Raw genomic sequence first — 14,418 nt, 5'->3', positions numbered from 1 at the left:
ACTTTCCAGTCATTTAAGTTTCTTGCGATTTCAATTTCATCCATTTACTTTTCTACCAATTTACATTGTAGTTGTTTTGTTTTTATAATTTACTTTTAGACATTCTCACTTTGTTTCTCTTTCACTCTCTTTAAGCAAAACAATTATACAAGATGGTCTAACAGTTGTACAAATTTCCTTTTGCATCAGTCATTTTGTTTTTATAATTTACTTTTAGACATCCTAGTAGACAATTTAATAGTTGTACTTCATTTTTTTTATATCTTCATTCGCATTTGCATTGCACTTTTTGTTGTAGTGTATGGTGGAGTTATTGGTCATTGTTCACATGATTCACAATTGTTCAAGAAAACATACATATGTGTCCGCACAATTGAACCAAGGTAACTACTTATTTCTTACTGCATAACTTTAAATTTAAAACATTCCATAGTTGGTAGCTTTTGCTTCTATTAACACCTTAGCACATAACCAAATGAAATGCAAATGTACTAAGTGAAGATAGCAAACAAAATTGGTGGAGATTATGCACATGAGTAAGGATTGTTCAAAAATCCATACTCAGCCACATAATTGAATTAAGGTAACCACTTATTTCTTATGGCATAACATTAAATTTAAAACATTCCTTAGTTAATGATTTTTGCTTCCAACAACACCTTAGTGTAGAACCAAATGAAATGCAAATGTGTTTAGTGAATGTAACAAATAAAATTGATAAAGTTGTCGGTGATTATGCACATGAGTTAGAATTGTTCAAAAATCCATACTCATGTATCCACATAATTGAATGAGAGTAGCCATTAGTTCCTCTATGTATAAATTAAGTTTAAACATTCCTAAGTTTGTGGTTTTTCTTCCATTAACACCATACTACATAACCAAATACAATTCAAATTCATTGAGTGAATATAACAAATAAAATTGGTAGAGTTGGTTGTGATAGTGCACATCAATCAGAATTTTTCGGAAACACATATGAACTATCCACATAATTAAACAAAGTTAATCACTTATTTCTTATTGCATAACTTCAATTTAGAGAATATCTAAGTTGGTGGATTTTCCTTTCATTAGCACCTTAGTACAAAATCAAATGAAATGAAAATGTATTGAGTGAAGATAACAAAACAAATGGGTGGCGTTGTTGGTGATTATGCAGAATAATTAGAATTGTTCAAACACACATACACATGTGTCCACATAATTAAACCACGATAACCACCTATTTCTTACTGCATAACTTTAAATTTAAAGCATTCTTTAGTTGGTGGCTTTTGTTTCCATTAACACCCACAAAAGAAAATTATTAAATAGAAACCAATCTTAGAGACCAAAAATAAAAACTATGTACTATTTTCAAGACTACAAAAATTATTGGTATTTAAATTAGTTTCTATTATTGATAAATGATTTTTAAATTAATATCTAATTAGATGCCAAGGTTTTAGTTACCAACTTTTAGAATCTAAATAATTTGTAGCTAAAACTTAGACATATGTCTCATTCTTTTGTATGCATGTGCTATGTCTAAATTATAATTACTATCTTTATTGACATTCATTCTATGTCTAAGTTATTTTGATATGAATATAGGGAATTTAAAAAATTGTAAATGAAAATTATTTATATCTTAAAATAAAAGTGATAATATATAACTATTAATTTTTTCAAATTTGAAAGCTAAGAAGGTCATGTTTTCCACACTTCAATTCATCCATTGATGTCATTTTCAAGTCCATTCTTCCGCAACATTCAAAACTACCACAAAAAAAGAAGTCAAAACAAGCTAGTTTTGCGTCACTATGAATCCTTAACGACATCAACCTTATTTGGACGAGAGCATAACATTGAGACATCTTGAAATTTTTGTTCAAATTGGACATTTTAAAATAGAATTCTCACGTTGAATTTTTTAAATAGTAGAAAAATATAACCCAATGTACATAATGTTAAATACAATGTTCATTGCACCAAACATTGGATGATCCTAGGAAAAATATTTTTGTAATCCATACAGTTGAGGTGAGACTTAATTTCAAGTGGACAATTTCGTTAAATGAATTGAATTGAATTTACTAATTCTATTAGATCATTCACAATTCTAGTTTAAATAAAATAAAATGGACTAACTTTAACTAAGCACCAAACTAGAAATTTCAACATTATTTTCTATAGAAATTTAATTGTTCAGCGCTTTTGTAGACTTTAGAACTCAACTTTAGAACTAAAAAGTCTAATTAAAAATCTGAAATAAGTGATGTGAGATTTCTAGAGCATATTGGCAATGGAAATTAAGAAATAAGTGATGCGAGATTTCTTTTTATCCACACAAACTACAGTTTGAGTTCATAATACACTCTTGCCGCCACAAGTTCTCATTAACGGGAAGGCGATTAAGTGAATTTTCTTTAACGTACAAATGTGCCTTCTTAAAGGTCAAAGCATCATTACTAGCTAACTTCCAAAGAGGACGAAATATATTCTCTTTAGTATTTAAGATATACAGTTTAGACCAAAAAAATTTCTTACCTTACTAACTAGGTAAACATACCAATTTATAATTTCCTAAGTAACTCATGGACTTGATAATTAATTTAATATATCTAATAACAATGGGATGTATTTATGCTAGCTTAATCCATTTCTACAAAGAAGAGCTTTACTAATGATTTTGTAGTTGTGATGATAAATTAGAATAAATTATACATTCACATGATGTGAGTTGATTAAGGGATTACCCATTATAAGACACTTTCAAGAATTGGATCAAGATTCTACAAGCAATTCAAGAACACAACAAGATCAAGAGAACCAAATGGAAACCCATTTCAATTACAAAAATCGAGAAACTCATGGGAAAGCCATTTCAAGAACATGAACCAAATAGAACATCAACAAGTAATTCCAACCGATTAAAACAAGAACCAGTGATAAACTATGGATTAGAAACATTCAATAGCAACATTTGACCGATTGAAAAATAAGAACAAGAAACCAAACATGTTTTAGAGTTTTTGATATAGAATGGGTATGGAAGAAGACAATGAAGAGTTGAAGAAAGTTATGTGGTTGAAAACAATGGGAGTGATCACGCCACTTGGATGGTGGAAGGCTCCAAGATGAGTGAGAGTGCCGCCACTTGAGGATTCCCAAGACCCACAAGATAAGACAAAGAGAAGGAGAGCAAGTCTCACAAAGAAACCACTCAAATTCTAGAGATTAACCTCACTTTCAATTTTCAATATTCAACTTTTGATACAAGGCACCATGCACCTCTATTTATACAAGGCAAGGGAGTTGGAAGAGTCACTCTTCTAGTTCCTTCTCTAAAGTACCACCTAAGAGAGAAGGGAGTTGGAAGAGTCATTCTTCTAGTTCCTACTCTAAAGTAGCGCCTAAGAGCCTTACATGAGAGGTGTCTTTTGGTTTTCCTCTTTTGGCATCTTCCTAAAGCTACTCTTATATTATTTACAAATTTATACAAGGGTAATTACAAAAAGAGAAAGCATTTGATGCTCTTTACCCAAAACTTTAGACTTGCTCCTTGTAATCCTTCCTTGAAGTTCTCCTCAATATTAAAAACACTAATAGGAAGAACTTAAAGTGTTGTGGACCTTGACCATTCCTCCTATTGATGGCATCTTTAAATGCTTGTTGAGATGACTCATCAAGTATAGCATCCTTGGTCATCTTCATGTATTTTTGGATCATATCACAATTATCCTTGTGTCATTATCATTGATATTGAACCATTAAGCATCTAATATAAAGTTTATCATTGGCATCATTCATATTGATATCCAATATACTATTATGTCTAATAGATTCTTTATGATAAATCCCTAGTGGTCAAATCCTACCCTTACTCAAAACTGAAAGGTTTAACTCACTAGTGACACAGATCCCTCTTCATTCTCACTGATCCCTCTTCTTTCCCTCCTCACCCGCACTATTCATAGACCACCCTTCCACCTTCGCCGTCGCGCCGCTTGCTTTGCGACCAACGCTGCCCGCACCGCCTACTAGCACCGCCCCGCGACCGCGCCCCTGCGCCACCATGACCGCGCCCCTGCAAAGTCGTGCCCCGCATCGCGCCCTTGCACCGTCACGCCCGGCGCCAACACCGCCTCCTTGTTGTCCTGTTTGTTAATAAAGTTCTCGCTCGTACGCGCGAGTTTCTTTTTTCGTTTCGTTTCACTTTTGATGTTAGTATATTTTTATTTATTATTTAAGTATATATTAAATATTATTAACTATATTTTGAAAGTGTTTGTTTTGAGTTAGATATTAATTTTATATATTGAATGTATTGAGTCTGAGTCCGAGGGTGTCCGACCTTCACCAATTTGAATTTAGTTTTTAATGATTAGATGATTTTTCTATGTATTGAACTAACTGATTCTGAGTCCGAAGGTGTCTGACCTTCGGTAGGTTTGATTTAGTTTTTAATGATTATATATTGTTTTCACATATTGAACACACTGGTTCTAAGTCTGGAGGTGTCCGACCTTCGACAATTTTGATTTATTTTTTAATGATTACATATTGAACGTATTGGTTCTAAGTCCGCACTGGTTCTTAGTTTAGCAATTCTATGGATCGAAGTTCGATTAATACACCACAGATAAGTGATGCTTACGAAAAAGGGGTGGAAGAATTCATACAGTTCGCAGAACATAATGTCGTTAGTTGTAATAATGGAGTAAGAATAAGGTGTCCCTGTGTCAATTGTTTGAATGGAAGGATATTGAGTGTTTCCAAAATTAGAGAACATCTTTTGTGTGATGGATTTTAGAAAAATTATACAACATGGACATGGCATGGTGAATTGTTAGACTTGCCAAGTGTGCGTGGAGCTTCGGAGGATGTTCATTTATCAATGGATGATAGATTAGAAGACATGATTCGTGATGTGGGAGTAGAATCTTTTGCTAATGCAGTTTTCGAAAATATGTCTAAAGATGTAGTGACTCCTTTGTATCCTGGTTCAACTAACTCCACACGATTATCAGCAGTGTTAAGGTTGATGAATTTGAAGGCAATGAATTGGTGGACCGACAAAAGCTTTACATAATTGCTCGAATTGGTTAAGGACATGTTTCCAGAAGGAAATACATTACCCAATCGAAATTATAAAGCAAAAAAATACTTTGTTCGATGGGTATGGAATATAAAAAAATACATTAATGTTCTAACGATTGTATTTTATAAAAAAATGAGTACAAAGTTTTAAGATGATGTCCCAGGTGTGGTTTGTTACGTTTTAAGGTTAAAGTTGGTCAGAATTGTTGAACCAAGTGGTGTTCAAGCTTTGAAAAATCCAAACCCTTTGAAGGATGTTGAAGCCTTGGTTGTGCTTGCTGTTGCTGTGCTGGTTTAGTTTAGTTATGGGGTAGTTTGAGTGTTGTAATCCACCCCTTGATTGAATATAAATCATAGGCATTCTCAATCTTTGTGAAAGTAAAATGTTTTTCAAACTAAGTTAAAACAACCAATTGTTTTGTCGAAACAACCGATTGTTTATACTTGGATGTTTTTAGAAAAGATTGAAAACTGTTTTTCAAATGGTTGAACTGTTAGAACCAAAACAACCGATTGATTCGAGGAAACAACCGATTGTTTGTTTTGGTACCATAACAGAAAAACTGTTTTATCTTTGACTGAGCTTTAAATGATTTAACTGCTTACGCTCCAGTCATTAAATGCTTTGATCAATCTTTTAATGCAATTTAAGAGTTTGTTAAGATTTGATAACAAACAACATCTTTGAATATATTCAGAAAAGCAGATTTGAGTAACAATCTATTTAACAAGATTTTGCTAAGAGTTTTTGAGTTTTTCAAAGAGCTGAGATTGATGAGAGTTTGTGATTGATCAAAGTGTGTGGAATAAGATTCTGCTTGGATTGATTTCAGATTATCTTCTGTAACAAGTGTAATCCTTGTACTCTGTGAAACAAGTTTTCGTTTCTGTGTTTGCTAAGATTGGCTGTATGTTTTTGAGGGGATCAAGATCAGCAATCTTAGTGTTGGTGTGTTGGCCAAGAAGAGTGTGTGTCTTGAGGTGTTCAAGGTCACTTTCTTGGTTGTGGTGTAAGTGATCAAGGTGTGATTGCTTAGTGGATTTCCTCAGAGGGTTTATGAGAAGACTGGATGTAGCTCTAGATTTGGAGTGAACCAGTTTAAACATCTGTGTGCAATCTCTCTATCCCTAGCTCTTTAAATTCAGTTTTGATATTTGTTCACTGGTATAAACAACCGATTGTTTCGGTAAAACAACCGATTGTTTTTACTAGTGTTGTGCCTTTTGCTTTATGTTTTGAAAAACTGATTTCTTAATCAAGGTTTTCTTGAAGTAATTTCATTCAAGGCTTAAAAGTTTGCGAAAACCCTCTTTAAACAATTCACCCCCCTCTAGTTGAAAGCCATATATTCTAACAATTGGCATCACGAGCTTGGTTCTTAAAAGTTATTCAAGTTGATCCAAAAATCTTTTTTCTATGGCTGGAAAACTATCTTTTGAGGAAGGTGCTTCAATCTACAAACCACCTTTATTCTGTGCATTGAATTACAAATACTGGGAAGCAAGAATGAAAATCTTTATGGAATCTATTAATCAAGGAATTTGGGATTCAATTGAGAATGGTCCTTACATTCCAAATTTTAAAAAGAATGGTTCTTTCTTTGCAAAACCTTGGTCTCAATGGACCAATGATGAATGTAAGATGGCCAAGCTTGATTGTACTGCTCAAAACATAATAGCTTCTGCACTAGATACTAATGAGTTTTTCAGGATATCAAAATGCAAAACTGCTAAGGATATGTGGGACACACTCAAGGCTGCTCATGGACACAATGAACCAAAGGAGGCAATGACAAAGAGTCAAGCAAGAAAGAAAAGAAGGCAAAATAAGAAAAGCCTCAACCTTTGCTTCATGGCCAGAAGGGAGGATGACTCAAGTAGTGTAAGTTCATCAAACTCTGAAAATTATGGTCAATTGCTTCAAGCCTTTCAAGAAACACATGAAGAAGCTCTCTTGAACAATCGGTTAAAAGAAAAGAATAGTTGGCTTGAAAACAGAGTAAAGACACTGAAAGATGAATTAGAAAATTCAAAAACAGATTTTGAAAATCTTGAAATCATTTACAAAAACTCCTCGTGCAAGTGTGATACTCTAGTTTGTGAAAATTGCGAAAATCTTGAAAAGAAGGTCCACTATCTTGTTAAAACTGTGGATAAGCTTTCTAAAGGCCAATCCAACTTTGAGAGTGTTCTAGCATCTCAAAACTGTGTTTTTGGAAAAGCTGGATTGGGTTTTAATCCACAAAACAAACAAGATAGATTTTCAAAATCATTTTCGAAAATGCCAGAAAAACAATCGATTGGACCATCGAAACAACCGATTGTTACATGCTTCTATTGCATGAAAAGAGGCCATTCTGTGAGGTTCTGTAAAATCAGAAAATATGTTGTTCCTAAAGGTCTTATGAAGTGGATTCCTAAGGGTAATAAAGCTTTAATTGATGAGTGTAAACCAAATGGACCCACATTCATAAGGGGACCAAATCTTTGTACTTGAAAATCTTTTTTGTAAGAAATCTTGGAGGAGGGCAAGCAATTGTGATTCTTGGATAGTGGATGCTCCAAGCACATGACAGGGAACAAATCAAAGTTCCTGAGTATCTCCTTTAAGCAAGAGGGTCATGTCACCTATGGAGACAACAACAAAGGAAGGATTCTTGGGAGAGGATCCATAGGAGACAAAAACATCTTGGTAATCCATGATGTGCTTTATGTAGAAGGCCTAAAGCATAATCTGTTGAGCATTAGCCAACTATGTGACAAGGGATATCAAGTGATGTTCAAGTCAAACACATGTGAAATTTTTCTACCCAACACCAAAGAGGTAATGTTGGTAGGTAAGAGAGTTAATAATGTGTATCTTCTAGATATCTCTTCACCATGTTCAATTGGATGTCTTCTATCCAAGCAAGATGAATCTTGGCTTTGGCATAGAAGAATTGCTCATATTCACATGAATCACTTGAACAAGCTAATTTCAAAGGATATTGTGATTGAGCTGCCAAAACTCAAGTTTGAGAGGGATCACATTTGTGAAGCATGCCAAAAAGGGAAACAAGTGAAAAGTTCTTTCAAAATTAAAAATGTTGTTTCATCTTTGAAACCTCTTGAACTTCTTCACATGGATCTCTTTGGACCCTCAAGAACTATGAGTCTTGGTGGAAATTATTATGCTCTTGTTATTGTTGATCACTTTTCTAGGTACACTTGGACTCTTTTCTTGGAATCAAAGAGTGATGCCTTTTCTGCATTCAAAAAGCTAGCAAGAAGGTTGCAAAATACAAAGAACAACAACATAGGTTCTATTAGAAGTGATCATGGAGGAGAATTTCAGAATGAGAAGTTCAGCAAATTCTGTGAGAAGATGGGAATTCTGCACAACTTCTCTGCTCCAAGAACACCACAGCAGAATGGAGTGGTTGAGAGGAAGAACAGGTCTCTCGAAGAGCTAGCAAGGACAATGTTTAGTGAATCATCACTTCCTAAGTACTTTTGGGCAGATGCAGTGAGCACCTCATGTTATGTGATGAATAGGGTGCTTATAAGGCCTATTTTGAAGAAAACTCCATATGAACTCTTCAATGGAAGGAAGCCTAACATCAGTCTTCTCAAAGTCTTTGGCTGCAGCTGTTTCATTCTCAACAATGGAAAGGAAAACTTGGGAAAGTTTGATGAGAAAGCGGACCTTGGTATCTTCATAGGGTATTCACTCACAAGTCATGCATATAGAGTCTACAACAAGAGGTTGATAACTGTTGAAGAATCAGTTCACGTTGTCTTTGATGAGGTAGATCGCAAAATCAATCAAATCCCAAAGACCAGTGCTAAAGAAGATGAACAAAGCATCGATTTGGAAAAGCTGGAAATCTGTGCAGAAAAACAACTGGTTGATTCGCAGAAACAACCGATTGAAATTCTGCAACAGATTGAGCTGCCCAAGGAGTGGAGGATTCCTAGAGATCTGTCAGTGGATAACATCATAGGAAAGATAAAGGAAGGTGTCTCCACACATAGCTCCATCTCAAACTTCTGCAGGCACACAACTTTTGTCTCTCAAATTGAACCAAAGTCAATTGAGGAAGCTCTGCATGAAGAGTTGAATCAGTTTGCAAGGAATGAGGTATGGTTTCTTGTCCCTAAAACTAATGAAATGAATATGTTCGAAATGGGTTTTCAGGAACAAGCTAGATGAGGATGGTGTGATCACAAGGAACAAAGCAAGGCTAGTTGCCAAAGGCTACAATCAAGAAGAGGGCATATATTATGGTGAAACCTTTGCTCCTGTTGCTAGAATGAAGGCTGTGAGGCTGCTGCTGGCTTTTGCGTGTATGAGTGGTTTCAAACTCTTCCAAATGGATGTTAAGAGTGCCTTCTTGAATGGCTACATCAATGAGGAAGACTATGTAGATCAACCACCGGGCTTTGAAGATCATAAGTATCCCAACCATGTCTTCAAGTTGAAGAAAGCTTTGTGTGGACTGAAGCAAGCTCCAAGACAATGGTATGAGAGGCTTAGCAACTTCCTGCTATCTCATGGATATGAAGGGGAATGGTAGACAAGACTCTCTTCATCAAGAAGTCAAATGCAAAAATAATTCTTGTGCAAATCTATGTTGATGATATCATCTTTGGTGCTACACAAGATAGTTTGTGTGAAGAATTTGTTGCTGCAATGAAAGGTGAGTTTGAAATGTCTATGATGGGAGAACTGTCTTTCTTTCTTGGATTGCAGGTTAAGCAAACAAAGGATGAGATCTTCTTAAGTCAATCAAAGTATTGCAAGGAGATTCTCAAGAAATTTGAAATGGAGAGTTGCAAAGAAGCAAGCACTCCAATGCCATCAAGCTGTTACAATGGATGCAGATGCTGCTGGAAAGGGTGTAGATCAAACAAAATACAGAGGATTGATTGGATCTTTGCTTTATCTAACAGCTAGTAGGCCGGACATCATGTTTGCGGTATGTCTATGTGCAAGATATCAAGCAAATCCTAAAGAGTCACACTTCAAAGCTGCAAAAAGAATTATGAAATATCTCAAAGGAACATCATCTGTTGGATTATGGTATCCTTCTCACTCTCCAATTCATTTAATTGGTTATTCAGATTCTGACTTTGCAGGTTGCAAGCTAGATAGAAAGAGCACAAGTGGCACTTGCCACCTTCTTGGCTCAAGCCTAATCTCATGGCATAGCAAGAAGCAAGCATGTGTTGCTCTCTCTACTGCTGAGACTGAATACATTGCTGCTGGAAGCTGTTGTGCACAGATTCTGTGGCTCAAACAACAACTTGTAGACTTTGGATTACAAATCAGCAAGGTTCCTTTGATGTGTGATAACACAAGTGCCATCAATCTTACCAAAAATCAGATTCAGCACTCAAGGACCAAACATATTGAAATAAGGCATCATTTCATCAGGGATCATGTAAACAATGGGAACTGTGAAGTGAAGTTTGTGGAGACCAAACTGCAGTTAGCTGACATCTTCACAAAACCTTTACCAAAAGAGAGGTTTTTCTTCTTAAGAAATGAGTTAGGTATCCTTGATCTTAATAATCTCTCCTAAATATGTTTTTGATACATGCTAAAGTCTATTTGTGAAGACAAATAGGGGGAGAATTAATTGGTTCTTGTATATCTTTATCCGATACTGTATAATCTGTTAAAATCTCTGATATAAAAGTGTTTTTTGCTGCTGCTGATAAAAACAACCGATTGTTTCGTGTAAACAACCGATTGTTTCGTGTAAACAACCGATTGTTTATCATGTTTTATGCTTTGAATATGTAAAAATCTAACCTGCTGCTGTAAGAAGCATTGGATAGTGTAAATGCTATTTTTGCAGGTACTGCTTCAGATTCAATCAGATCAAACACAAGAACCAGGGATTTGTCTACATCAAATAGGGGGAGATTGTTGAACCAAGTGGTGTTCAAGCTTTGAGAAATCCAAACCCTTTGAAGGATGTTGAAGCCTTGGCTGTGCTTGCTGTTGCTGTGCTGGCTGTTGCTGTGCTGGTTTAGTTTAGTTCTGGGGTAGTTTGAGTGTTGTAATCCACCCCTTGATCGAATCTAAAGCATAGGCATTCTCAATCTTTGTGAAAGTAAAATGTTTTTCAAACTAAGTTAAAACAACTGATTGTTTTGTCGAAACAACCGATTGTTTATACTTGGATGTTTTTAGAAAAGATTGAAAACTGTTTTTCAAATGGTTGAACTGTTAGAACCAAAACAACCGATTGATTCGAGGAAACAACCGATTGTTTATACTTGGATGTTTTTAGAAAAGATTGAAAACTGTTTTTCAAATGGTTGAACTGTTAGAACCAAAACAACCGATTGATTCGAGGAAACAACCGATTGTTTGTTTTGGTACCATAACAGAAAAACTGTTTTATCTTTGACTGAGCTTTAAATGATTTAACTGCTTACACTCCAGTCATTAAATGCTTTGACCAATCTTTTAATGCAATTTAAGAGTTTGTTAAGATTTGATAACAAACAACATCTTTGAATATATTCAGAAAAACAGATTTGAGTAACAATCTATTTAACAAGATTTTGCAAGAGTTTTTGAGTTTTTCAAAGAGCTGAGATTGCTGAGAGTTTGTGATTGATCAAAGTGTGTGGAATAGGATTTTGCTTGTATTGATTTCAGATTATCTTCTGTAACAAGTGTAATCCTTGTACTCTGTGAAACAAGTTTTTCGTTTCTGTGTTTGCTGAGATTGGCTGTGTGTTCTTGAGGGGATCAAGATCAACAATCTTAGTGTTGGTGTGTTGGCCAAGAAGAGTATGTGTCTTGAGGTGTTCAAGGTCACTTTCTTGGTTGTGGTGTAAGTGATCAAGGTGTGATTGCTTAATGGATTTCCTCAGAGGATTTCTGAGAAGACTGAATGTAGCTCTGGATTTGGAGTGAACCAGTATAAACATCTGTGTGCAATCTCTCTATCCCTAACTCTTTAAATTCAGTTTTTATATTTGTTAACTGGTATAAACAACCGATTGTTTCGGTAAAACAACCGATTGTTTTTACTAGTGTTGTGCCTTTTGCTTTATGTTTTGAAAAACTGATTTCTTAATCAAGGTTTTCTTGAAGTAATTTCATTCAAGGCTTAAAAGTTTGCGAAAACCCTATTTAAACAATTCACCCCCCTCTAGTTTAAAGCCATATATTCTAACAAGAATGATGAAATTGATGAATTCACAAAGGAAAGTCCTCCTGCTAAGGTTGTTTGGTATCTTCCAATAATTCCAAGGTTTAAGCGTTTGTGTGCAAATGCAAATGACGTTAAAAACCTTAGGTTGCATGCAGATAATAGAAAATTTGATGGACTACTTCATCATCCTACTGATTCTTTGGAGTTGAAGAATATTGATAAAGAATTTCCTAAATTTGGAAAAGAATCAAGAAACTTAAGACTTGGAGTGACAACTGATGGAATGAATCCCTTTGGAAATTTAAGTAGTAATCATAATTCATGGCCCGTTTTGTTAGTGATTTACAACTTACCTCCTGCTTTATGTATGAAGCGCAAATACATGATGTTATCTATGATGATCTCCAAAACAACCTGGTAATGACATAGATGTTTATCTTAATTCATTGATTGAAGATTTGAAGTTATTGTGGAATGAAGGGTTTGATGTGTTTGACGCGTTTAAGAATGAACCTAGACATCTCGTCAGATCTATAGAGTCTATGGTATATCTTTGTGCCAATACTAATAAGATTATATATCAGATATATTACATTCTAATTAATTTAAGTATTTGTTTGTTTGTTGATGAGTAGCAGGAACCTAAGACAAAACTGCCTCTGCGAAAGAAGAAAATATTCTTCATTGATGATCCTGTGGCGGCAATGGTGGAAGTTGCTACAACTTTAGATACAACCGTCTTAGAGGTTCCATGGGATGCCAATGTTTTTGGAAGGCATAGTGATGTACCGTTGTACGTTCACATGTCTGATTTGTTGGACCTCCATCCAGATCTCAAGAGATTAACATAACAGTTCTGCAATTATGGATGGTGTAAGTTCAAATATTAAAATTTTTATACTTTGATTTATTAAATATATTAGTACTAACTTATTGAAATTTAGGTATCTTTGTGGATTATGCTTCAATGAGGGGAAACAAAATATATATGGGTTTTTAGACCCTCAACTCATTCAATTAATTGGAAACAAGAAGTCAGAAACACAAACATACATCACCACATCCATGAGTAAGTCCTTATTTATTAAATAAGTTATGCTAAATTATTGACATAAGAGAAACTAACTGATTTGTTATATAGGTGTCATGGGCAACTATTGATTATATCTGTTTAAGATCATACCGCTACATGGTCTTGCTCTTTGCATAAAAAACCCCCTACTTATTTTAAACACATTATAGATAGGTACAACAGTTTCATTTAACATTTATTATTACCTATATATTATATAATGTTATGTATTTTAACATGAAATCTTATTATTTTAGTGCTTACTCTGGATATAACATGTTGAGTGGGAGGAGAAGTGCAAACGCACAAAGACCCACTTGGATGTACCTTAAGGTATTTAAAGTATATTTGTTCACTCAATTTAATGTGTCTCACTCATTCATTTAATACATTTATTTTCACATGCAGCCCAACAAGAAGTCTGGAAGTTATGAGTGCGGTTATTATGTTATGCAGTGGATGTTGACTATTGTACAAGCTGCAATTAATAAAGGTTGGGATCAGGTAATACAGCAATACAATAAACACTCTAAAATTTGGGGTTTATTATTCATGTACTAATTCAAAAATATTCAAATGTACAGTTTTTCAACGACCAACACCCGCTAGATTCGTAAGCATTGGAGTATGTGAGAACAACATGGTCAAAGTATTTTGTAACCATGTATAACACCTTAGGATAGATAAATCATTAAAATGACATACTTTTTCATATATTAGGAAAACTTTCTGTAGAATGTTATAATTTGTTGTATGTATTTTTCATATTTAAAATATAATTTTAAATGTTTTGATTTTCTGGAATTGGATATTTTATGCATGTTTGAGGTTTTTTAAAAAATAAAATAATTTTTTTTAAACCCACATATAACGACGATTCCATGGGAACCGTCTTTAAAAGTTTTTTAATTTTTTTTATTACTATTTAGCCTTCACTTATAAAGTCGATTAAATTTTATAATGACGTTTCAGCAATCGTCGTTAAAAATGATTACTTTATAACGACGCCCCCAATAACGAGGGTTTGGGATTGTCTTTATATGTTCTTTTTAACCGTCGTTAATGTACCTTTTTGTACTAGTAACTGTATGAAAAATATTTGAC

This window comes from Phaseolus vulgaris, chromosome 3, assembly GCF_000499845.2.
Source record: "Phaseolus vulgaris cultivar G19833 chromosome 3, P. vulgaris v2.0, whole genome shotgun sequence".
NCBI classification, from domain to species: Eukaryota; Viridiplantae; Streptophyta; class Magnoliopsida; order Fabales; family Fabaceae; genus Phaseolus; species Phaseolus vulgaris.
The sequence above is the reverse complement of the archived record's forward strand: the minus strand, read 5'-3'. Positions refer to the sequence as shown.